The 24,706-nt window shown below is 44.7% G+C and overlaps 1 long non-coding RNA gene across 5 annotated transcripts in view; it reads right to left on the bottom strand.

The window, feature by feature from the left end:
• LOC134929260 (uncharacterized) overlaps positions 1-14,237 on the bottom strand; it is a 183,419-nt gene extending 169,182 nt beyond the window's left edge. For all 5 annotated transcript variants that reach the window (XR_010178423.1, XR_010178424.1, XR_010178422.1 and 2 more), the window contains exon 1: positions 14,156-14,237. This is a non-coding gene — a long non-coding RNA (uncharacterized LOC134929260). The remainder of the gene's footprint in view (positions 1-14,155) is intronic.
• Between the last annotated feature and the right edge of the window lie 10,469 nt (positions 14,238-24,706).

Genomic DNA, 24,706 nt, shown 5'->3' with positions numbered 1-24,706 from the left:
CAACCGGGAGACAAGTGCTAGTGGAGTAACCTGAGCGCAGCTGATACTCCGGTTCGGGTCTTTTGCTGTGCAGTGGTTATAGGCTCTGTGCACGGCAGGGGATCCGGTGCTGGTTTTTGTGCTCACAGTCTGTGAGGTCTGAGTGGGGCGTGGACAGCACCTGCTTTATAAGGCCTCTTTTCAGGGTAAGCAGATGCTGCTGAATCTTTGTTGGTTAGTCAGTTCATGAACGTTAGCCAGTACTGTGTAGCTTTGTATTTGTTTGTTGCTTACTGCAAATAGGCCTGGGAATTTGGTATTACACTCTGCCAATCCAGACCTAGCAGTAAGACTGGAGTCAGTCGTTTAGCTTGCTGGGGTTCTGTTACTACTCTGTGAACTTAGCAAGTTTGCGGCTGTATTCTAAGACTTGCCTGTCTAATCCTGTCTCACTGTGCTAGGTGTCAGGGGTCAGTTTAGTGGCAGTAAGCTAAAACCTGTGCACTGCAAGTGAGAATTAGGATTGTGGAGATTCTCCTTGTGTCTATCATTCCATCTCTGACCAAGGAGTTTACTGCCACACCCGTTGGTAACCCTTTAGGGTTTTGCTGTTGCCCTTAGCAACAGCATTTCGGGTACTCTACGTATTAAAACACAACATCTTGCTTTTTCCATCTTAGCAGTTCTAATACAAGGGAGATACCCAGTTCCTTAGCCTCTGGGCTTCTCTGTTCACTTTGTGTGTATTTTGTTACCCTATCACCTTCTGTGTACGTTATGTCATATCCCCCAGTTTGTCTGTGAGTCCATCTGTTTTGCATAACAGTTCAAACACCAGTACATTCCTGCAGACACTGGAGTGCATAACAGTTCTGACACCAGTACTTTCCTGCTGGCACTGGTGTGCATAACACGCAATTAGTGCAGTAATAATACTACAGACCACAATAGATATAAATTGTAATAATCACAATATGATCATTATAACAAAATGAACATAATAGCATAGTGAACATATTGATACTCCCAGTATTAACCCTTTGGCCACCATTATTCCCTATACTCACTAATAACTAATCTAAACAGGTATAATCAATGGCCTCATTAAGCCCCTTAGGACTCAAAGTATCTAATTTAAAAATCCATGCGGACTCACCAATACATAACTGTCGAAATCTATTCCCACCCCTCCTAGTATGACAGAACTGTTCGACCACCATTAGGGACAGCCCCTTAGGGTCCCCATTATGATATCTAGCAAAGTGTCTAGAGACACTATGTTTAATAGATTTGTTAATAATGTTACACCTATGTTCTCTAAAATGACTTTTAATGGATCTAATAGTCCTGCCAACATACTGCAGTTGGCAGGGACATTGTAGAACATACACAGAATATGTGGATTCACAATTTAAATATTGTTTAATGGGAAAACTAACGCCACTGCTATTAGAAATAACATTAGTTGATCCATTTCTCATATAACTGCACGTAAGACAAATAGATTTATTGCACCTAAAACTACCTAGAGGTCTGGTTGGAAGCCATGATTTTTGAAGATCTTCACTACAATGTGTGGCTTTCACCGATCTCAAATCACTTGGTGCTAATATAGTCCTAAAATTGGTATTCTTCTTATAGATTATCCTTGGTTTAACACCAATGTGTTTATTCAGTATCGGATCCTGTTTTAAGATTCCAAAATTCATATTCACAATCCTTCTTATCCTACTGGATTTTGAATTGTACTTCGATATAAACCGTACCTCTTCTGATAAACTGGAGTCACAATTTGACACCAGCGAATCAGTGACCACCATGGAATCAGAGGGATCCTTACTCCTAGATGTTTCCACATGGGGACCTAATGGCTCTAATGATGAAACAGACATCAAAGCCTCCTCTAATAACTTTTGGGGATAGCCTCTTCTTTCAAAGTGACTAATCATAGTCCTAGATTGTTCAGCAAAATCCTCATCTCATGTACAATTTCGTCTTATACGCATTAATTTGTTCTTAGGTATATTTTTAATCCAAGGTAATTAATCACATTATAATCAAAAATGTGCGTAAATGTAAGATTGTGAGTGTTATTGTTTAGAAAATTAACAAAGTCCTGTGCTAATGTGGGGCCCCCTTTCCAAATAATAAATAAATCATTGATAAAACGGCCATAGAGGACCAGGTTATCTCTATATGGGCCGCTCCATATAAATTCCTCCTCGAAGCGGCCCATATAGAGATTCGCAAAACTCGGTGCGAACCTGGTCCCCATGGCCATGCCTAGTGCCTGTAAATTATGTGTCCCCAAATAAAAAATAATTGTGAGTGAGAATAAACAAAATAGACTGAATGATAAAATCACATAGTTCAATTGACAGATTGTGATCTTTATTTAAATAATGATTAACTGCATCAATACCAGCTGCATGTGGAATGTTAGTGTAAAGGGCCTGGACATCAAGCGTGAGGAAGCCCCACCCTTTAGTCCAGCTCCTCCCCACCACTTTTTGTAAAAAAATGCTTAGTATCCTTAATATGTGACTGTAAATTAACAACGTGATTTTGTAAGTGTACATCCACCAAATGTGACAAATTAGATGTAAGGGAACCAACACCTGAAATTATGGGACGCCCGGGAGGTGAGATAAGTGTTTTGTGAATTTTAGGGAGGTGGTAAAAAACAGGAGTGATAGGATGTGTACATAATAAAAAGTAAAATTCATCATCTGTTATGGCCTTCTCGTTCTTTGCAAGATCCAACATAGTTCTACACTCTCTTTGGAAGGAAACTATGGGGTTACCAGGCAGAGATGTATAATATTGAGTATCATATAATTGTCTATTTGCCTCCAAGATATAATCCTCCCTATTCTGTACAATAATCCCCCCTCCCTTGTCAGCCGGCCTAATGACAAGGGAGAGGGTTTCCCTCAGTTCCTTCAAAGCTAACCTCTCCTTTTTGGACAAATTATGATTATATTCATAATGATGTGAACTATGTTTTTTCCCAGGTTTACCACATAATGACTTAAAATCACTAAGAGTTTTATTATAAAAAAATGGTAATAGCTGAACTTTTATGTTCAAGAGGAAAAAATTGAGATTTCCTCTTGAATCTAGGTAAACAAGATGATTCTTTCACTGTATCTATATCAAATATTTTAACTTCTTCTGAAGACTCACTTAATAGTTGTTCTAAACAGTGTAATCCCTCTCTATCGGAATCATCCAGAATAATCGGTACTTCAGTAGACTCCTGATCATCAGGATTTCGATTAAGTCTTTTAGCAGCGAAGTATCGTTTTCTACATAAATCCCTAGTGAATTTATTTAAATCTAAGAACAATTCAAAGATATTAGGCTCTTTAATGGGGGCAAAATGTAACCCTTTTTGCAACAAAGAGATTTGGTCATTCGTAAGTTTATGGGATGACAAGTTAAAAATTCCACTTTTATCTACATGAATCTCGCTCGTCTGCTTTCTTTTTCTTCCTCCTCTGCTCCTACCAATTATACCTGTTTAGATTAGTTATTAGTGAGTATAGGGAATAATGGTGGCCAAAGGGTTAATACTGGGAGAATCAATATGTTCACTATGCTATTATGTTCATTTTGTTATAATGATCATATTGTGATTATTACAATTTATATCTATTGTGGTCTGTAGTATTATTACTGCACTAATTGCGCATTATTAAAATGAATATTTTAATTTTAAGTATAGATTTTATTATGGGTGTGTTTCTGTATATTTATTGATATATATCAGCTGTTTAGTAAGCACATGGAACTTGCTTTTTAATAGTATTGTCACTATATGTATAGTCAGACCGTAGTACACTGATGTTTTTAATTACAATCAAGGCGGTCCTTATGAGGAGTTAAATAAGGGCTAAGATGGAGTGAGCCCTATAGTCTTGAGGAAGTCTTGAGTTGTGACGGGACGAAACGCGTTGACATCATCTCCCCGCTCTGATCAACACACTGCCGGCAACATCAGCATAAGCGCTATTGCCAGCGTCCATCACCAGTGTCTGTTGCCGGCGTCTATCCCCGGAGAGGCATTCGGGGTCTTTATATCCGCTTGTTAGGACAGCGGCATCTGGAGCGTCCTTACCCGCCCGCCAGGACAGAGATTCTTCTTGCACCACGAATAGTGCCGGCGGCGGACGCCGTGGCTGCATGCCACAAGGATATCTCCCTGCACATCTGCGCTGTATATCTGGACAATCCCGCTGGTTCGGGTAAATATAATTACAGCAGCACTCCTCTGCACTGGGACGCCAGTAGCAGGAGGATTGGAGATACTATACACCATTCCTTATAGGCAATAGCAACTGTTGCAGTTTCTGATGCACCGTATGTAACAGACCAGGCATGTCTGTTTAGCACTTCATAAGACACTTTGTTGCCATTTATCTGATATTACTTAAGGACACTGCTACTACTTAACTAATAGTGTCTAAAGACAGTTAGAGTGTTTCCTTCAGTGTGTTTGAGCATACTAAACTATTTCTGGAATTTTATGCTATATATGTGTGTTGTTATTAAAGTCTTGCTAGAATTTTATGAAAGTAAGTTGCATGTGTGCTAATTCGAGTAAAAGCAGAAACATAATTGTATTAAATTTTCTCTGACGTCCTAGTGGATGCTGGGAACTCCGTAAGGACCATGGGGAATAGCGGCTCCGCAGGAGACTGGGCACAACCAAAGAAAGCTTTAGGACTACCTGGTGTGCACTGGCTCCTCCCTCTATGACCCTCCTCCAGACCTCAGTTAGAATTTTGTGCCCGGCCGACCTGGATGCACACTAGGGGCTCTCCTGAGCTCCTAGAAAAGAAAGTATATTTTAGGTTTTTTATTTTCAGTGAGATCTGCTGGCAACAGACTCACTGCTACGAGGGACTTAGGGGAGAGAAGCGGACCTACCTGCTTGCAGCTAGCTTGGGCTTCTTAGGCTACTGGACACCATTAGCTCGAGAGGGATCGAACACAGGCCCAGCCTCGGTCGTCCGGTCCCGGAGCCGCGCCGCCATCCCCCTTGCAGAGCCAGAAGCAAGAAGAACGTCCAGGAAATCGGCGGCAGAAGACTCCAGTCTTCATTAAGGTAGCGCACAGCACTGCAGCTGTGCGCCATTGCTCCCTGTGCACACCACATACTCCGGTCACTGATGGGTGCAGGGCGCTGGGGGGGGGCGCCCTGGGCAGCAATTAGAGTACCTTAAGAGTGGCAAATCACACATAATATAGCCTAATAAGCTATATATGTGTAAAATACCCCTGCCACATTATGATTATAAGAGCGGGAGAAGTCCGCCGAAAAAGGGGTGGGGCTATCTCCCTCAGCACACTGGCGCCATTTTCTCTTCACAGTGCAGCTGGAAGACAGCTCCCCAGGCTCTCCCCTGTAGTTTTCAGGCTCAAAGGGTTAAAAAGAGGGGGGGCACTAAATTTAGGCGCAAATCTGTGTATTATAGCAGCTATAAGGGAAAAATCACTGTGGGTAGTGTGAATCCCTGCATTATATAGCGCTCTGGTGTGTGCTGGCATACTCTCTCTCTGTCTCCCCAAAGGACTTTGTGGGGTCCTGCCCTCAGTCAGAGCATTCCCTGTGTGTGTGCGGTGTGTCGGTACGGCTGTGTCGACATGTTTGATGAGGAGGCTTATGTGGAGGCGGAGCAGATGCCGATAAATGTGATGTCACCCCCTGCGGGGTCGACACCTGAGTGGATGGACATGTGGAAGGAAATACGTGACAGTGTCAACTCCTTACATAAAAGGTTTGACGACATAGCAGATGTGGGACACCCGGCTTCTCAGCCCGTGCCTGCCCAGGCGTCTCAAAAGCCATCAGGGGCCCTAAAACGCCCACTACCTCAGATGGCAGACACAGATGTCGACACGGATACTGACTCCAGTGTCGACGACGATGAGACTACTGTACATTCCAATAGAGCCACCCGTTACATGATTACGGCAATAAAAAATGTGTTGCACATTCTGATATTACCCCAGGTACCACAAAAAAGGGTATTATGTTTGGGGAGAAAAAAGCTTCCAGTGGTTTTTCCCCCATCTGATGAACTAAATGTGTGAAGAAGCGTGAGTTTCCCCCGATAAGAAACTGGTAATTTCTAAAAGGTTACTAATGGCGTACCCTTTCCCGCCAGAGGATAGGTCACGTTGGGAGACATCCCCTAGGGTGGATAAAGCGCTCACACGTCTGTCAAAGAAGGTGGCACTACCGTCTCAGGACACGGCCGCCATAAAAGAGCCTGCAGATAGAAGGCAGGAGGCTATCCTGAAGTCTGTATATACACACTCACGCATTATACTGAGACCAGCTATTGCTTCAGCATGAATGTGCAGTGCTGCAGCTGCGTGGTCAGATTCTCTGTACCTTAGACAAGGACACTATATTGCTAACCATAGAGCATATTAAAGACGCAGTCTTATACATGAGAGATGCACAGAGGGATAATTGCCGACTGGCATCTAAAATAAACGCAATGTCCATTTCCGCCAGGAACTCGGCAGTGGACAGGTGATGCTGATTCTAAAAGGCACATGGAAGTTTTGCCTTACAAGGGTGAGGAGTTGTTTGGGGATGGTCTCTCGGACCTCGTTTTCCACAGCTACAGCTGGGAAATCAACATTTTGCCCCATGTTCCCTCACAGCCAAAGAAAGCACCGTATTATCAGGTACAGTCCTTTCGGCCCCAAAAAGGCAAGCGGGTTAAAGGCGCGTCCTTTCTGCCCAGAGGCAGAGGTAGAGGGAAAAAGCCGCAGCATACAGCCAGTTCCCAGGACAAAAGTCCTCCCCCGCTTCCTCTACGTCCACAGAATGACGCTGGGGCTCCACAGGCGGAGCCAGGTACGGTGGGGGCCCGTCTCAAGAATTTCAGCGACCAGTGGGCTCGCTCACGGGTGGATCCCTGGATTCTACAGGTAGTATCTCAGGGGTACAAGCTGGAATTCGAGACGTCTCCCCCTCGCCGTTTCCTCAAATCTGCCTTGCCGACAGCTCCCTCAGACAGGGAGGCAGTGCTGGAGGCAATTCACAAGCTGTATTCGCAGCAGGTGATAGTCAAGGTACCCCTTCTTCAACAGGGACGGGGTTACTATTCCACAATGTTTGTGGTACCGAAACCGGACGGTTCGGTGAGACCCATTTTAAATTTGAAATCCTTGAACACTTATATACGAAGGTTCAAGTTCAAAATGGAATCGCTCAGGGCGGTTATTGCAAGCCTGGACGAAGGGGATTACATGGTATCACTGGACATCAAGGATGCTTACCTGCATGTCCCCATTTACCCCCCTCACCAGGAGTACCTCAGATTTGTGGTACAGGACTGTCATTACCAATTCCAGACGTTGCCGTTTGGTCTGTCCACGGCACCGAGGGTATTTACCAAGGTAATGGCAGAGATGATGATACTCCTTCGAAGGAAGGGAGTTATCATTATCCCGTACTTGGACGATCTCCTTATAAAGGCGAGGTCCAGGGAACAGTTGTTGATCGGAGTAGCACTAGCTGGGGCAGTGCTACAACAGCACGGCTGGATCCTGAACATTCCGAAGTCGCAGCTGGTTCCTACAAAGCGTCTACTGTTCCTGGGGATGGTTCTCGACACAGAACAGAAAAAAGTGTTTCTCCCGGAGGAGAAGGCCAAGGAGTTGTCATCTCTAGTCAGAGACCTCCTAAAACCAAAACAGGTGTCGGTGCACCATTGCACGCAAGTCCTGGGAAAGATGGTGGCTTCTTACGAAGCAACTCCATTCGGAGGGTTCCATGCAAGGATCTTTCAGTGGGATCTGTTGGACAAGTGGTCCGGATCGCATCTTCAGATGCATCGGCTGATAACCCTGTCTCCAAGGGCCAGGGTGTCGCTGTTGTGATGGCTGCACAGTGCTCATCTTCCAGAGGGCCGCAGATTCGGCATACAGGACTGGGTCCTGGTGACCACGGATGCCAGCCTTCGAGGTTGGGGGGCTGTCACACAGGGAAGAAACTTCCAAGGACAATGGTCAAGTCAGGAGACTTCCCTACACATAAATATTCTGGAACTAAGGGCCATTTGCAATGCCCTAAGTCAGGCAAGACCCCTGCTTCAAAGCCAGCCGGTGCTGATCTAGTCAGACAACATCACGGCGGTCGCCCATGTAAACCGACAGGGTGGCACAAGAAGCAGGATGGCAATGGCAGTAGCCACAAGGATTCTCCGATGGGCGGAAAATCATGTGTTAGCACTGTCAGCAGTGTTCATTCCCGGAGTGGACAACCTCCACCCGGAAGAGTGGGGACTTCATCCAGAAGTCTTCCAAATGATTGTACACCATTGGGTAGGGCCACAGGTGGACATGATGGCGTCCCGCCTCAACAAAAAGCTAAAATGTTATTGCGCCAGGTCAAGGGACACTCAGGCGATAGCTGTGGACGCTCTGGTAACACCGTGGGTGTACCAGTCGGTGTATGTGTTCCTTCCTCTGCCTCTCATACCCAAGGTACTGAAAATAATAAGAAGGAGAGGAGTAAGTACTATACTCGTGGTTCCGGATTGGCCAAGAAGATCTTGGTACCCAGAACTTCAAGAAATGATCTCAGAGGACCCATGGCCTCAGCCGCTCAGACAGGACCTGCTGCAGCGGGGGCCCTGTCTGTTCCAAGACTTACCGCTGCTGCGTTGACGGCATGGCGGTTGAACACCGGATCCTAAAGGAAAAGGGCATTCCGGGTAAAGTCATTCCTACGCTGATTAAGGCTAGGAAAGATGTGACCGCAAAATATTATCACCGCATATGGCGAAAATATGTTGCTTGGTGTGAGGCCAGGAAGGCCCCAACGGAGGAATTTCAACTGGGTCGATTTCTGCACTTCCTACAGTCAGGAGTGACTATGGGCCTAAAATTGGGTTCCATTAAGGTCCAGTTTTCGGCTCTGTCCATTTTCTTCCAAAAAGAACTGGCTTCATTGCCTGAAGTTCAGACTTTTGTTAAGGGAGGGCTGCATATTCAGCCCCCGTTTGTGCCTCCAGTGGCACCGTGGGATCTCAAAGTGGTGTTGGATTTCCTAAAGTCGCATTGGTCTGAACCACTTAAAACCGTGGAACTAAAATATCTCACGTGGAAAGTGGTCATGCTGTTGGCCTTGGCTTCGGCCAGGCGTGTGTCAGAATTGGCGGCTTTGTTTTGTAAAAGCCCTTATCTGATTTTCCATATGGATAGGGCGGAATTGAGGACTCGTCCCCAAGATCTCCCAAAGGTGGTTTCAGCGTTTCATTTGAACCAGCCTATTGTGGTGCCTGCGGCTACTCGTGACTTGGAGGACTCCAAGTTGCTGGACGTAGTCTGGGCCCTAAAAATCTATGTTTCCAGGACAGCTGGAGTCAGAAAGACTGACTCGCTATTTATCCTGCATGCGCCCAACAAGTTGGGTGCTCCTGCTTCAAAGCAGACTAATGCTCGCTGGATCTGTAGCACGATTCAACTTGCACATTCTGCGGCTGGACTGCCGCATCCTAAATCTGTAAAAGCCCATTCCACGAGGGAGGTGGGCTCTTCTTGGGCGGCTGCCCGAGGGGTCTCGGCTTTACAACTTTGCCGAGCAGCTACTTGGTCGGGGTCAAACACATTTGCTAAATTCTACAAGTTTGATACCCTGGCTGAGGAGGACCTAGAGTTCGCTCATTCGGTGCTGCAGAGTCATCCGCACTCTCCCGCCCGTTTTGGAGCTTTGGTATAATCCCCATGGTCCTTACGGAGTTACCAGCATCCACTAGGATGTCAGAGAAAATAAGATTTTACTCACCGGTAAATCTATTTCTCGTAGTCCGTAGTGGATGCTGGGCGCCCGTCCCAAGTGCGGATTGTCTGCAATACTTGTATATAGTTATTGTTTAACTAAAGGGTTATTGTCGAGCCATCTGTTGAGAGGCTCAGTTATATTTCATACTGTTAACTGGGTATAGTATCACGAGTTATACGGTGTGATTGGTGTGGCTGGTATGAGTCTTACCCGGGATTCCAAATCCTTTCCTTATTGTGTCAGCTCTTCCGGGCACAGTATCCTAACTGAGGTCTAGAGGAGGGGCATAGAGGGAGGAGCCAGTGCACACCAGGTAGTCCTAAAGCTTTCTTTAGTTGTGCCCAGTCTCTTGCGGAGCCGCTATTCCCCACGGTCCTTACGGAGTTCCCAGCATCCACTACGGACTACGAGAAATAGATTTACCGGTGAGTAAAATCTTATTATTTTATCTAATCAGTACATCAAGCGCAATACACTAGCTTTTTTCTGTTTTTTTGTATCTGTGAGGATATTGCCAGTCCTTTAGTGTGTGCAGCTGGTGTACTGATAAGTATTAATTGTAACTATATTTGCGCCAGGAGTTGGAGTGTTAATCACTCCAAAATATCTGTCAAAGTGGAGCAACAGGACAGGTCTTTTTATGGTGTTAAGTATGAATTAAATTGGGGATATAAGAGGGGTGCCATACACAAAGATATTATAGTACTCAAAGCCAAAGATAATATCAGAGTAATGTTTTGATGATCAAAATAACATGCTCAGGAAAGAGATTAGCTAAAGGGAGAAATATAGGGGGTAATTCCAAGTTGATCGCAGCAGGAATTTTTTTAGCAGTTGGGCAAAACCATGTGCACTGCAGGGGGGCAGATATAACATTTGCAGAGAGAGTTAGATTTGGGTGTGGTGAGTTCAATCTGCAATCTAAATTGCAGTGTAAAAATAAAGCAGCCAGTATTTACCCTGCACAGAAACAAAATAACCCACCCAAATCTAACTCTCTCTGCACATGTTATATCTGCCCCCCCTGCAGTGCACATGGTTTTGCCCAACTGCTAAAAAATTTCCTGCTGCGATCAACTTGGAATTACCCCCATAGACCGATTGAAAAGCTGAAGGTGACAAATGTTGCATGCGATGGTGGTGGGGTTGGACTGGCCCGCTTGGGTATAGGGAAACCCCTGTTGGGCCCCACTGTCTGCGGGCCCAGCACCTCCTCCTCTAGGGATCTGGTTCCAGACTGCACTTAGACAAAACAAATATAAAGTGTCGCGATAAAGAACCAATAAAAAATATTCAATAGTGCCGATGGTTCCAATTTATTTCATACATGATAAAACAATTTGTTAAAATATACTCATTACTGAGAAAAGGATAATATTGAATACATATAACAGTGTAAAAAGTAACAATAAAGATGTGGTTACTGAATCTGCTACATATGTTGCAATTCGAACTGTGCATGTATATTATTTCACATTAAGATCCAGAGAAATTAGCTGATGATATTTTAATATTTTAATGGGCAATTTAACCCACTGAGGTCCATACAAGCTGCTGTGAGAAATGATGATGGATCCAAACAAAGGCTCTAATTAGAATTCACAGGTCGTCTCCAACCACAATTGAATATGTAAGCCGCTGTTAGGAGCCGCTACTCACTTTATCCCTGCTGTCCGGGACCAGTAAATGGTAAGTGAAGAACCTGAGCGTTCTCGGGTGATGTAGCTGTCAGTAGCGGCAACCATCCAGATCGAGCGGCTACCTCTGGCTGATCGCAGCCAAGCAGGAGTAGGTGGACGTGGTGCAGTTATGAATGTCAGTCGCCGTATAAAAGCCGCGGCTGACTCCGGCCAGACACAGCCGACGAGGAAGCGGTGGATGCTTGCAGCTGTACGCGGCTTGGTGCAGGAGCCGTCATTGATAGAGCTGTGATTGAAGGCAGCTTGTAATGGAATCCACAATCTTCCAGCTAATACAGGGAGTCCTAAGTGCGTTTTGTCACTTCCTGTGACTTTCTCAATAGGCAACGCAATACAGACTACACTTGAATTATACATATGTTACCTTATACTGCACAGGACTATGGTGTATTCTTTACAGTGCAGTCCTGTTATTAATCTGTTACATTATCATGATGCACTTCCAGTATTTACTACATATCAGTGACGTGCGGTGAGGTCAATGGTTGGGGAGGCACTGGCTACTAATAGGGTCGGATTTACACCAATGTACAGTGTATGAACTTGATGGTTCTGTGGGCATTATAAAAAGGTGCAACAGTATCTACTGTATTCAAAGTTGCACCACTCTCATTTTAAATATGTTATACAATCAGCAGATTTATAACAGTTTGGAGTATAATGTAATGAAATTACTTTATAACAATTTTCTTATAAATTTTCCCTAACTGTCCTGTGGCATCAGCTGAACACTGAGGAAGAAGGATGCCAGTAATTTTGATGGGTGGTCTTCAGGTTGCCGACTGTCGGGATCCTGGCGCACAGTATACCGGTGCCGGAATCCTGACAGCCGGCATACCGACAGTTTTTCTCCCTCGTGGGGGTCCACGACCTCCCTGTAGGGAGAATAAATAGCATGGCGCGCGTAGCGTGCCTGCAAGGGGCTCATGTGCGCTCGCCAGTGCCGTAACTAGACATTTTAGCGCTGTGTGCAAGAAACAGCATCGGCGCCCCCCCCCCCAAAAAAAATAAAAAAAATAATTGAAAGTAGGGCCAGTGCGCGCCGTATTCGCGCGACAAAAATATATACGTGAGTGGCTTCATGGGGAAGGAGTGTGGCCACAAAATAATACCAATTTATATTGCACTGTACAATAGTCTCCATTATTCAAATGACACCGCACAGTAGCGCCACTTACACACATTACACCAGGTAGAGCCTCTGGCACACATTACGCCCGGTAGAGCCCCTGTCACACATTACGGCAGGCAGAGTCCCCTTTTACACATTATGTCAGGTGGAGTCTCTGTTTTTACACATTACAGCAGTTGAGTCCCTCTTTTTACATATTACAGCAGGCAGATTCCCTCTTTTTACACATTATGGCAGGCAGAGTCCCTCTCTTTACACATTATGGCAGGCAGAGTCCCTCTTTTTACACATTACAGCAGCAAAGTCCCTCTTTTTACACATTACAGCAGCTGAGTCACCTTTTTATCCAGATGCTGCAAGTACTGTACTTGTGCTACATAAGTACTGAAACAGTGGTAGATAGCCATAGTTGGTGCAACACACCTCTGCGCCGCTCCCCCGGCCACCGCCGTTCTCACACAGAAGTAGGACCCAGCCACCGCCGCTTTCATACCTGGCACTGCTGGACAATTTGCGGAAAAATTATTTCACAGAAAGGGTAGTGGACAAGTGGAATAGCCTCCCATCAGAGGTGGTAGAGGCTAAGACAGTAGAGCAATTTAAACATGCATGGGATAGACATAAGGATATCCTTACAAAGAAATAAGGATCAAATAAGGTTAGAGATAAAAATAATATATAAAAAAAAAAAGGGGCAGACTAGATGGGCCAAGTGGTTCTTATCTGCCGACAAATTCTATGTTTCTATGACACTCAAACCTCCATTTGTGCACCTTTGCCCTGGCGATCTACAATTGCACTCGGCAGCAAGACCTGACCATAGTTGCTTTTTAAACGCCACTTCACGGGACACACACACCACCACCACCACCTGTGAGCCACTCCCCCAGAAGGCCGTGCAGATCTCAGCTCACATACAGTACAGCGCTGCCTGCTGTCATCTCCAGGGTGGCCAATTGGGGACACGGTGCACAATGCGCTCCCAGTACAGAATTACCTCCCCCTATATCCCGCACCTTCACTATCCCGACTGTCGGCATGCAGACCAATAGGGAATATTCCCACTCGTGGGTGTCCACGACACCCATAGAGTGGGAATAGCTCATGCTCGTACAGTTACGGGGCAGTGTGCTGCAAAGAGTTATGGAGTTTGTTCTTCTAGTCTGGGGAATATGTGAATAAACTCTCAGTGGTTAGGTGAGTAAAAGCTGTATCCTACATGTCAGGACAGGTGGATATTTGTATACCAGATACTGTAGATGTTTTATAGCTATCCACAACACAGCACAGAGTAGCTACCATACACATGCACAGTATAACAGATGCTACAACTCTCTGCCCACCAAATAAAACATACATTCATTAGTATGTGCACTATATACACTACAAGTACACATTGCATTCTTCACCAGCACAGACTCCCTCCCTCCTCCTCCCCCTGCACGTGAATAGTGTCCGGTGAATGCTGATAAATAGCTGTCAACTGCAACCCCCGTCCTATCCCCCCACACCTCCCCCTCCCTTGTAACTTACTTTATGATGTTGCTTATAGTCTGGAGTGGACGGCCCTGCACTTCACGATTTCAGCTAGGCTCCTCTCCTGCTCTCTGCATGTGACGTGAGATGTCACATGCAGGAACCAGGAAGTTTCACACACAGCGCAACTTCACAATCCACTGATGTGAGTGCACACAGGCAAAGACAAACTGCAGATAGAGCCAGAGAGCAGCTCGTTCAAGAGGCAGAGCAGGCACCCGGCAGCTGTCACACTTAAAGCAACGTGCTGACAGTCTGCCGGGGAATGGATTTAAAAATGCATTCTGTTAAAGAGCTCTGCGGGCGGGAGGTAAATAAGCTACTGGCCGTGCGGGTGTGCTGCTAGATGGTGCGCCCTCAGCGTATTTGCGCTGTGGGCAAGGCACCATTAGCACACACCTAGTTACGGCCCTGGCGCTCGCCACGCTGTCGGTATGCCGGCGGTTGAAAGGATTGCCCCTATATTCTTTAACCCTCGATGTGATGGCCTCTCAGACGTCCGTGAGTGTAAACCTTTAGCCACAAGTTACATGCACAACACAAGCAGTAAAGATTCACACTGTTTATTGTTCGTTTAACAAAAGTATAAAAGACAACGTATATGGGTGTAACTGACATGTTGTTACACTCTTATTGGCTCGTTAGTAGTTACCAGGCAGAATGTATAAGGCGGATGTCCATATATGGGTTTTCTACAAGTTTCTCAAAACATTTATCAAAGTCTGTAACACAGGATATTTGGTAACACACAGAAGTAGAAATAACAGGTTTGATCTGGTATGGAACTGCCCTTGAAAACCAGGCTCATACAAGCCTGGTATTTGTATGAGCAGACAAAGCTACCCGGCACAGGGTAGTACGTATCTATGCAAACACATAACAGTTCATATAGCATGTTTTAACCCTTCATTAGGGAAGTAGAAATATTCACTTTTGCACTGTAACTATTATAAGGAAATTGATCATATAAAAAGTAATATTTACAAAGCACAGAAGAGTTAACCCTTCAATCCCCTCTTAGAATCATGATTGTTATATAACATGATTCTTGGGTGAGGCTCCTTTCTTGTTCCTCCAGTTCTTGAGATATTGGACATAATCGTCGGGTCCCTTACTATCAGAGGAGGTGACAGGACTGGTGGTTATATCATAGTACATCAGGGCCTTATCAATGCCTTTGGAGGTAAGTTTCTTTCCACAGAGAATTACACAATAAACTATAATGCCTACAAGAATTAAAGTTACAAGTATGAATATGCTTATTTGCACAAGAGCCTGTTTCCAATTTTCAAACCACCCAAAATATTGGCTCCATGGGTTATCAATACCTGAATTTTTCTTAAGTTCTATGGATAAGGTTTCTAACTTGTTTATGGCTAAAGTAACCTTACCATTGGGACCAGTGTTGTCAGGAATATATGTACAACAGCCTTCCACCTTACTAATGTAAACACATGTACCGCCTTTTTCTGCTAGAATCATGTCAAGGGCCATTCTATTTTGGAATGTCATTTGGGAAGTGGCTTCTAGCTGTTCAGCTATACCTTTAAGAGCATCTTTGGTATCATTAACAAATCTTTGTTGATTATAATATATATAATTAATCCAGGCTACGTTTTTATTTACAGTTACTATAGGAAACAATGACTCAAAACCCGCAGCCACCTCATCTCTAGCTTTGAACTCATTTGGAACACCTCTTGGGACCCCTATAGCATCAATGTATACGTGGGGGTCAAAGCTACCTCCTGGGAGTGCTCTTTTCTTTCGATTAGCAGGAGTATTAGAGGGAGGAGTGGGGTCATCGGTGATCATTAGGAGTGGCATTATGACTTTGGCCAGGGCACACTCACCATACCATGGTGTGTCTAATTTAATTCTAAGCTTCATATCCCCACATATGTAATAAATGTCGCCTAATGATCTAGTTTGGTTGACTAAAACAGTTGTTCTTTTATTTGCACAATACCCTGGTGGGAAGGTTTTTAAATTTCTCCCTGTGGTGGTGTTAGATGTATAACAGGTATAGTTTCCAGGATATATGGTTATGGTGCTTCCTGGGTTGGGATTTTTTGACAATATGGGATATTCCCTTTTCCACATTTCGCACTGACTGTCATTTGTTTTGGTGTCATTAAAAAGGCTGAAAAAACAATTTTCCTGTTCTAGGGGTATATTAAGGGGCACTGTACCTAGGTGGGGCCTAGATTTGCCACAGACATAACAGTTGCTTTTATTGTGTTTGTTAGCACTATACTTCATCCATTCCAACCAAAAATTAATGTCAGAGAAACCAGTTTCAATAGCTAGGGTGTCTTCAAAGGTAGGGTTAGTAATAGCCACCATATCTTTAGAAGTGGCAATATGGGGCTTTAAAGGTTTGTTTTGGGGAGCAATTTTAGGCTGGTATTTTGGGTTTTTATACATGTCCCACAAATAAAACATTTGCCTTGCACTATAGTACCCTGCTTGCCACCATATACCAAGTACATAAGTCTCATTGTCGCTTCTGCTAGGGTTCACTATGTTTAGTCTAAACCTGTATGAATTTGGGCCTTCATCCATCTTATGAATGGATAGTCTAGAAAGTAGGGGTACTCCATATTTGCTCCATCTATTTTTTTGCAAATGATGGGCCATATTTCCAATCTGCTCCTGTATTCCACCCCACAGATTCCCAGTAATCACAGTTGGATCCATGATAGGATATTTCCATCCACCATTCATCAGTGACACAAATGTACATTGTCTCAGACATCCCTGATTTTCTTTTCTGCTGTATGAAATGTTTGTTGTCAGCAAGTTTAGGGAACATGAAATAATCAAGGATGTATGTGGCTACGTGTGTATTGGAGGAATTGTACCACAAAGTGGGGACCCCATCTGTTTGTGTGATGTCGACTTCACATATTGTGAGGTGAATGAGGGCCAGTAGGGCTATCGAGATAGTCCCCAGGATAGAGATAGGGGGCAGGTTCTTCATCGTTTTCTGTTCTTCTGTCTTCGCTAGGTGGGAGGTCAGGGCTGTCTGCCCCGGTTCGTACCTCACTGGAATCACTTGCTTCCCTCTCTAGGTCTGGTCTAGGAACCTTTTTTACTCGGGATGCATGGATCCAGGTAGGACTTTCCTCTGTCAGGACTGCTGTTCGGGTAACTGCTACGACCTCTGTCTCTGGACCATAGGTGAAGTCTCCTGGGCTCTTGTTCCTGGGGAGCACCTTCACCACGACTCTGTCTCCGACTTTAAAGGGGTGTGTAGGTTCCTGTGGATTCAAAGGGTTTTTACAAACAACCTCATGTTCAATTTCATTCAGTTTTGTTATCAGGGACCTGACATACTCTTCTCTGATGAGTTCTAGATCTCCTTCCTGTATTACTAGTGGTTTCTTAGCCCAGGGTGTAGGAAAAGGCCTGCCCATTAGTATTTCAAATGGGGAGTAACCCAGAGTCTTTTGTGGGGTATTCAAGATGCTGGTGTTTAGCTTTATTAGGGTTGTTCCTGAGGCAAGTGATGCATCTGCTAACATACTGGTCCACAAGTGATTTGGCATTAGTAACATAAAAATCATTGGTTAGTAGGAGGAGTGTTGTGGCTTCACCACGGTGACCAACACCACGGCACTGGGCAACGAGCAAAGGGGCACTGGACTGGGGTATACAGGGTTTCCCCTCTTTGCAGATTAATCCCGATTTAGGATTTTTTCTGCAGAATTGGGTAAGTCCAGTCGGAGAGATCAGCACTAGTCGCAGCAGCTTGAAGTTGAGTGAGCAGATGGACGTTGTCAAGGGAGGGACATGCTCTAGTGAGTGCAATGAGTTCTGCAGCTTGCGCGGACTGATAAGGTATTGGCAGGGTTTCCAACACAGTGTCAGGGAGGGTGACAATGGCATAGCCAGCCTGGTATGTATTGTCATTGGGCCTACTACAGGAGCCGTCAACAAAAACAATGTCTGCGCCTGGTATGGGAACGGGAGACATGTCAAGTCTGGGAGAAGTTTCAGCTTCAATGGAAGCAGCACAGTCATGTAGGTCGGGTGGTTCATCCTCGGGACCTTTCAAGCCTAAAAGGGCATTGAGAATGGGTGCAGGGCCAGAAGAACTAGCAGTGTACTTAATGGTAAGGGTAGGGTTACTCAAAAGGAGTACTTCATATCCACTAAGGCGTTGTGCTGACATGTGCTGTGTGTGCAAGCCTTTAAGTATTGCCAGGACATCATGTGTGGTGTGGAGTACTGTGATGTGGCCTAAAGTGAGGGTAGTGGCCATTTCTGCAACCATTGCACAGGCTGCCAAAGCCCTGAGGCAGGCAGGCATACCTTGCACAGACACTGGCATGACTTTGGAAAAAAAATGCCACGGGGCGCAACTTCCCTCCATGAAACTGTGTGAGCACCCCCGCCATGGTTTTACAATTGTCCCTTGCATATAGATGGAAAGGTAGTACATAATTGGGGAGGCCAAGTGCCGGACTTTTCATCAACATACATTTTAAACTTTCATATGCAGTTAACATTTCTTGTGACCATTGTACAGTTTTAGGTTTGTCCTTCAGTGTGGCTTGTCTCAAAATGTTATCATAATAAGAGCAATCAGAAATCCACTGTCTGCAGTAATTTACCATACCCAGGAAGGACAGTAGTTCCTTCTGGGTAGTTGGGGTGACCAGGCCCAATACAGACTGTATGCGTTGTGGACTGACTTTCCTCTCTCCCTGAGTGAGCACAAAACCTAAGTAATCAACATGCTTTTTACACCATTGCATTTTTATTTTGGACACCTTGTGTCCACATTCACAAAGCCAGTTTAGTAATGAAACACCATCCTCTCGGCAGGCCTCCTCAGTTTGACTACAGAGCAGCAGATCATCTGCATACTGTAGCAGGACTGAACCATGGTGAGGTTGCCAGGGCCCCAATGTGGCCTGGAGACAACAGGTGCGTCAATAATCTGCACCAGGTAAGTTGTTTACCCTCAAAAGAAAAGGCAAAAAGTAATTGTGTCTGTGAATCTACAGGTATGCTGAAAAAGGCATTCTTCAAATCAATTACAGAGAAGAACGCAGCATCTGCAGGGATTGCAGAATTGAGTGAGTTTACATCTGGAACAATTGGTGCAATTGGGACAATTAACTGATTGATCGCTCTGAGATCCTGTACAAATCTTATACTGCCATCAGCTTTGGCAACAGGGTTCACAGGAGTACAGTATGGTGATACAATATGTCTGAGAATACCCTGTTGTAAGAATTGCTGTATCATGGGGCGGAGACCTTCTATCTTTTCTGGTGAGAGGGGATACTGCATAGGTCAGAACACAAAACACTGGTTGTTGCACCGCTGTCCACTAAAAAGGGAATTTTACTTCCATTTATAATAAGTGGCAGCAGAGGTGAATCTTTACTATGACGGGTGAGTTGAATAAAGGCTGGGATACCCTCCTCCGGGCCCCGTCAGTGCGCGGGGTCTTTGGAATCTTCCCTGACTGCGGGGTTGGTTCTGTCTGTCAAAGCGTCTGGAGTTCTGATAGTTATGAGTGAGTGCAGGTTTCTTTACATCAAAATACCCTGCAGCCTCTTTCTCATATAAATGTTTTTTTTTTTTTTTTTAAATCTATCGTACTATCAGAAGTCCAGGAAGAGACATTTTGCTTAACAGAAACTATGACAGAAGGTAGAAGGTTGTTAATGAAGGTGGAAATGAGTAAGCTTTCTGAGTTAAGCAAAGGTAAGCCAGCGTCATCTGTCCAGCAGTCCTTAAACCTTTTCCAAAACTCAGTAACAGACTCCGAAGGTTTCTGTTTACAAGCTACAGCGACAGGCAAAAAAGCACAGGCAAAGGAGCACGGGTTTTAAAGACTTCCTTCATATGTGTATCGCTGCGTCCTTTGCAAGCTTTGCGCAAATAAGATATACAGCCATCGAGGGTAATAGTGGGCTTGGGACAGTGTTTTACTATTATCTAAACTCTGGGTTACTGGTGCGTTAGGGATAGAGCTAGTGGACGCATTTTCTAGCAGTGGAGTTGGAGGCGATCCCATCTGGTGTGAAAGGGTTACTGCTGCTAAGAGATCTGTGTCCTCAAGCGCAGGATACATTGGAATGCAAGGGGGAGGCGAGAGGGATTTCAAAGATTTACAGTTTCTCACTTCTTCGCTTCTGTGCTGTTGGGAACTGACATTTTTTTTTTTTTTTTTTAATCCTCCATATAGAAAGGGTAATTACTGCCTTCCCGTAGGAATGGGTCCTGTCCTGCTTTCTCTGTCCATCCCGCTAAATTATCCACCCATGGGTTAACTAAGTAATACTCTGAGGTAGAGTTGCGGGCGACATACATCTTGCATGTCTCACCAGGGAGGGGCGGGGGATATGTAGTTTTTTTTTTTTTTTTACTCTGACTAGAGACCATTGTCAGACAGTAATATAAATCAACAGTACAACTTTAAAAGAAAATATCTAAAATTTACAACACTCTACTATACATGCATCAGCTAACCAGTTAATTTGTCATTGACAATATCACAATATTATCTGTATAGTGAGAACATGAAATCTTTTGACGTGTACGATACTTACCATTCGTACAAGATGTCAGAAAAATACAGCGTTTTAAACAGGAAGCGGGAAAAGTGTTTGAGTAAAGATATCTGGCAGACGAAAACTTACCAGCCGTTTGACCAAATATAAGAACTTATCTCACTACAAACATACAAGAATATATAGACGATCAAATCGAGGTATTCTCTACGTTACGTATAGACTCCCAGGTCTATTTTAAGTATCCCAGATACTAACGTCACGTTATGTATAGACTCCCAGGTCTATTTTAAGTATCCCAGATACTAACGTCTTTGGAGAGTTGCGCTTGGACCCCTGGTCCCTTCTCAGACGTATCTTTAAGTCCCAGACATTAAAGATGTTTGGTCACGTGTTCCCAGAACACTGACACGGATTCAGCTTCAGTGTATGACCGCAATCCCGTATGGCAAAGACAGACAATAAATTCTCTATCTTACCATCCGGGGACGACCACTGAATCCCGGACGAGCCCCCACTTGAAAGGATTGCCCCTATATTCTTTAACCCTCGATGTGATGGCCTCTCAGACGTCCGTGAGTGTAAACCTTTAGCCACAAGTTACATGCACAACACAAGCAGTAAAGATTCACACTGTTTATTGTTCGTTTAACAAAAGTATAAAAGACAACGTATATGGGTGTAACTGACATGTTGTTACACTCTTATTGGCTCGTTAGTAGTTACCAGGCAGAATGTATAAGGCGGATGTCCATATATGGGTTTTCTACAAGTTTCTCAAAACATTTATCAAAGTCTGTAACACAGGATATTTGGTAACACACAGAAGTAGAAATAACAGGTTTGATCTGGTATGGAACTGCCCTTGAAAACCAGGCTCATACAAGCCTGGTATTTGTATGAGCAGACAAAGCTACCCGGCACAGGGTAGTACGTATCTATGCAAACACATAACAGTTCATATAGCATGTTTTAACCCTTCATTAGGGAAGTAGAAATATTCACTTTTGCACTGTAACTATTATAAGGAAATTGATCATATAAAAAGTAATATTTACAAAGCACAGAAGAGTTAACCCTTCAGCGGTCGGGCGCCCGGCTGCCGGCATACCATTCTACACCCATTTTGATGTGTTTGCTCACATACATTTTGGGACACTGCTGAGGGCATTACAATAGTGGCTACCCCATGCCTCCCAACTGTCCCTCATTCAGAGGGACAGTCCTAATTTCCAGGGACTTTTCTTTTTGTCACGCAGGGACCTTCGGCACCAGAGGGGTCCCGCTTCCCAGCTGTTCATAGTTTGGAGGTATGCTATCCTTCTCTGCCTCTCAGAACCTGGCATATGACAGCCCGGAGAGTGAGCCTGACCTTAGTATGATCACTCAGCATTCCTGGCAGTATAAAAGCAGCCTCCCTTTCTCGCACAATGGATATATTCAGTAGCTTCTAAGATAGTTAAGAGCCCAAGCCTCTGTCTTCCTCTCAGCCAGGGCTGTGCTGCAGCAGCATGTGTGTGGGAAAGGGAGGTTCTTAGGTTACTGCTCATCAGTTACACACTCTGTCCGTCCGCACGACATCTATCAGCACAAGGAGGAGAGCCGGGGGCTGTCCAGCAGCTCATGAAGCGCTGAACACCCCCCCAAAATGACGAAAATGGGTGTCACTGCAATAGGGCCAGCCCCCTTTCCAAGAGGCCCCACCCCTCTGCCCGAAGCTCCACTCCCTTTCACCCACGGTCGCGCCTTCGGTGCGGCGTGTCCCTCTTCGAAAAAGACACAATTGGGAGGTATGCTGGTACGGAGGGAGAGCTGGGGATCACCACAATGACAGCCAGATAGAGGGGCAGATTTATTAAGCTTGGTGAAGTGATAAAGTGGAAGGAGATAAAGTATCAGCCAATCAGATCCTAACTGCCATGTCAAAGGCTGGGTTTCAAAAATGACAGGAGCTGACTGGCTGGTCCTTTATCACTACACCGAGCTTAATAAATCTGCCCCACAGTCACTAGCACAGCTCAGTGCTGGGTCCACTGTCCAATAACATCAGCTTCACTAGAGAGGCGTTGCTTGATATGGGCTGAAGGCACGCCTCTCTAACTGAGGCATAAATGCTGGTGCCGCTTATCTGCTCTTTTTCCAATGGCCTTTTCCAGCACTTCGGCTTGGCTCCGCACCCTGACTGCCCCCTGCTTCAGCTAGTTTAATATTATAAACGGGAGGCAGCGCTCTCGCTGCCTCCCATCCACATTTAACACAGCAAAAATTATTAACAAAATACAAAGCAGAAATCTATGATACAGAATCTGTGTCATAAATAGCTTCTTTGTATTATTTTAATAATTGTGACAGGGGAGGCACTGCCTCCCCTGCCTCTCCTGACTGCACGTTCCTGCTACATATATCTATCAAGAGGCCCAGACCATACATACTATAATGGCTATACAGGCCTCTGTGACAGCTGACCACACCCCCAGGAGACTGGCTAAACTCCTAAACTTGGGCCCCTGACACTGCATTCTTCCAGTGGGCCCTTTGTGCCCCAGTCTGACACTGCATGGTGGCAAAGATGTTGAATGGCTGTGTGGAAATACTACAGCAAGAGAGAGGACAGTGCTGTAGTATGATGATTCTCCAGAAGTGGAGAAAGTCAGCATAAGAGCAAGGTTTCCTAATTCAAGGATTAGCAGTATGGGAGCAATAACATCACTGGGGTCGATGATACACCAAAAAGTGGGTGTGACCTTGAGGGGAGGGGGGTTTGTCCTCATTTCATGCCCCCATTTTTACACTCTGGGGTTGTGCCCAGCACTCCTGGTGATACTGGGCTGCCACCAGACACTTTCCCCGCACTGCTGGCTCTTTCTCAGTGACTGGGACTACTAACAGGGCAGGAGCAGCCTCAGCCTGGATGATCTTATAATACTCAACAGAAAATCCATCAGGGCCAGGAGATTTATGTAAAGAAACTTCATCAGTAATATCAGCCTCTAACAATTCAGCTGACGTGTTTGCTGATATTTTGTCCAGCAAAACATCACAAAGATGAGCTACGTAATCAAGAAAACTAAGCAGGAGCAACACTTTAATAGGCAATAACTGTATTTTTAGTACATGAATCCTATGGAGTGCTGGACATTGCTGTATCACCTGTGTCCTAGGACTGAGATGATAGTTCGGTTATAGAAAGAGGTAGACTGGAAAAAACAGACACTCCATCAAACACTGCCACTATCAGTACCGGTTGAGTATCCCTTATACAAAATTCCAAATCCCACATTTTTGGGTCCCCTACTGAGATAATGACATATGTATTATATACATTATCTCTAAATATATATATTTATAAATAATATATATCATATATATATAATTTTTATGTTATTATCTCAGTAGGGGACCCACAAATTTGGGATTTTGAATTTTGGATAAGGGATACTCAACCTGTAGTATTTGGTCAACATATTGAATGAAAAACATTACAGCCATTTTTAGGGCTGGTGCAAGGTCTCTCTGTACCCTAGGCAAACCTTAAGCCTAGAGCCCCCTAACATGCACACCCCATCACCACTTCTTGGAGGGGAGACGCAGGGACCATTACGTGGGCTAGTGTGAATTGCATCATTATGCATATACAGGCAAAACAGACAACACTCAAGGACTTTTAAAGTGAAAAGTATATTGTAAACAAAGTCACAAAAGTTTATATATACTTTTACTTTCAAATCCTTGAGTGACGACCATTCTTTCTGCCTATGAATATACATTTGCTGGCATGTTAGCAATTATATAGGACACTGAGGCCAATTTCATATTTTTGCTGAGTGCCAGGATTATATAGATATATGTACCATACTTACCAACCCTCCCGGAAAATGCAGGAGACTACCGATTTTTTGTGTAGTCCCCTGCAGCCCCAGAAAGGTGTGTGAGTCTCCTGCAAGCGCTCGCATCCTGCCCGCTTCCTACTAATACGGGCAGGACAAAGATAAAATTATTTTCAAAAATCATCATC

Source organism: Pseudophryne corroboree, chromosome 5 (assembly GCF_028390025.1).
Source record: "Pseudophryne corroboree isolate aPseCor3 chromosome 5, aPseCor3.hap2, whole genome shotgun sequence".
Classification (NCBI taxonomy): Eukaryota; Metazoa; Chordata; class Amphibia; order Anura; family Myobatrachidae; genus Pseudophryne; species Pseudophryne corroboree.
This window is presented reverse-complemented; position numbering and strand designations above follow the sequence as displayed.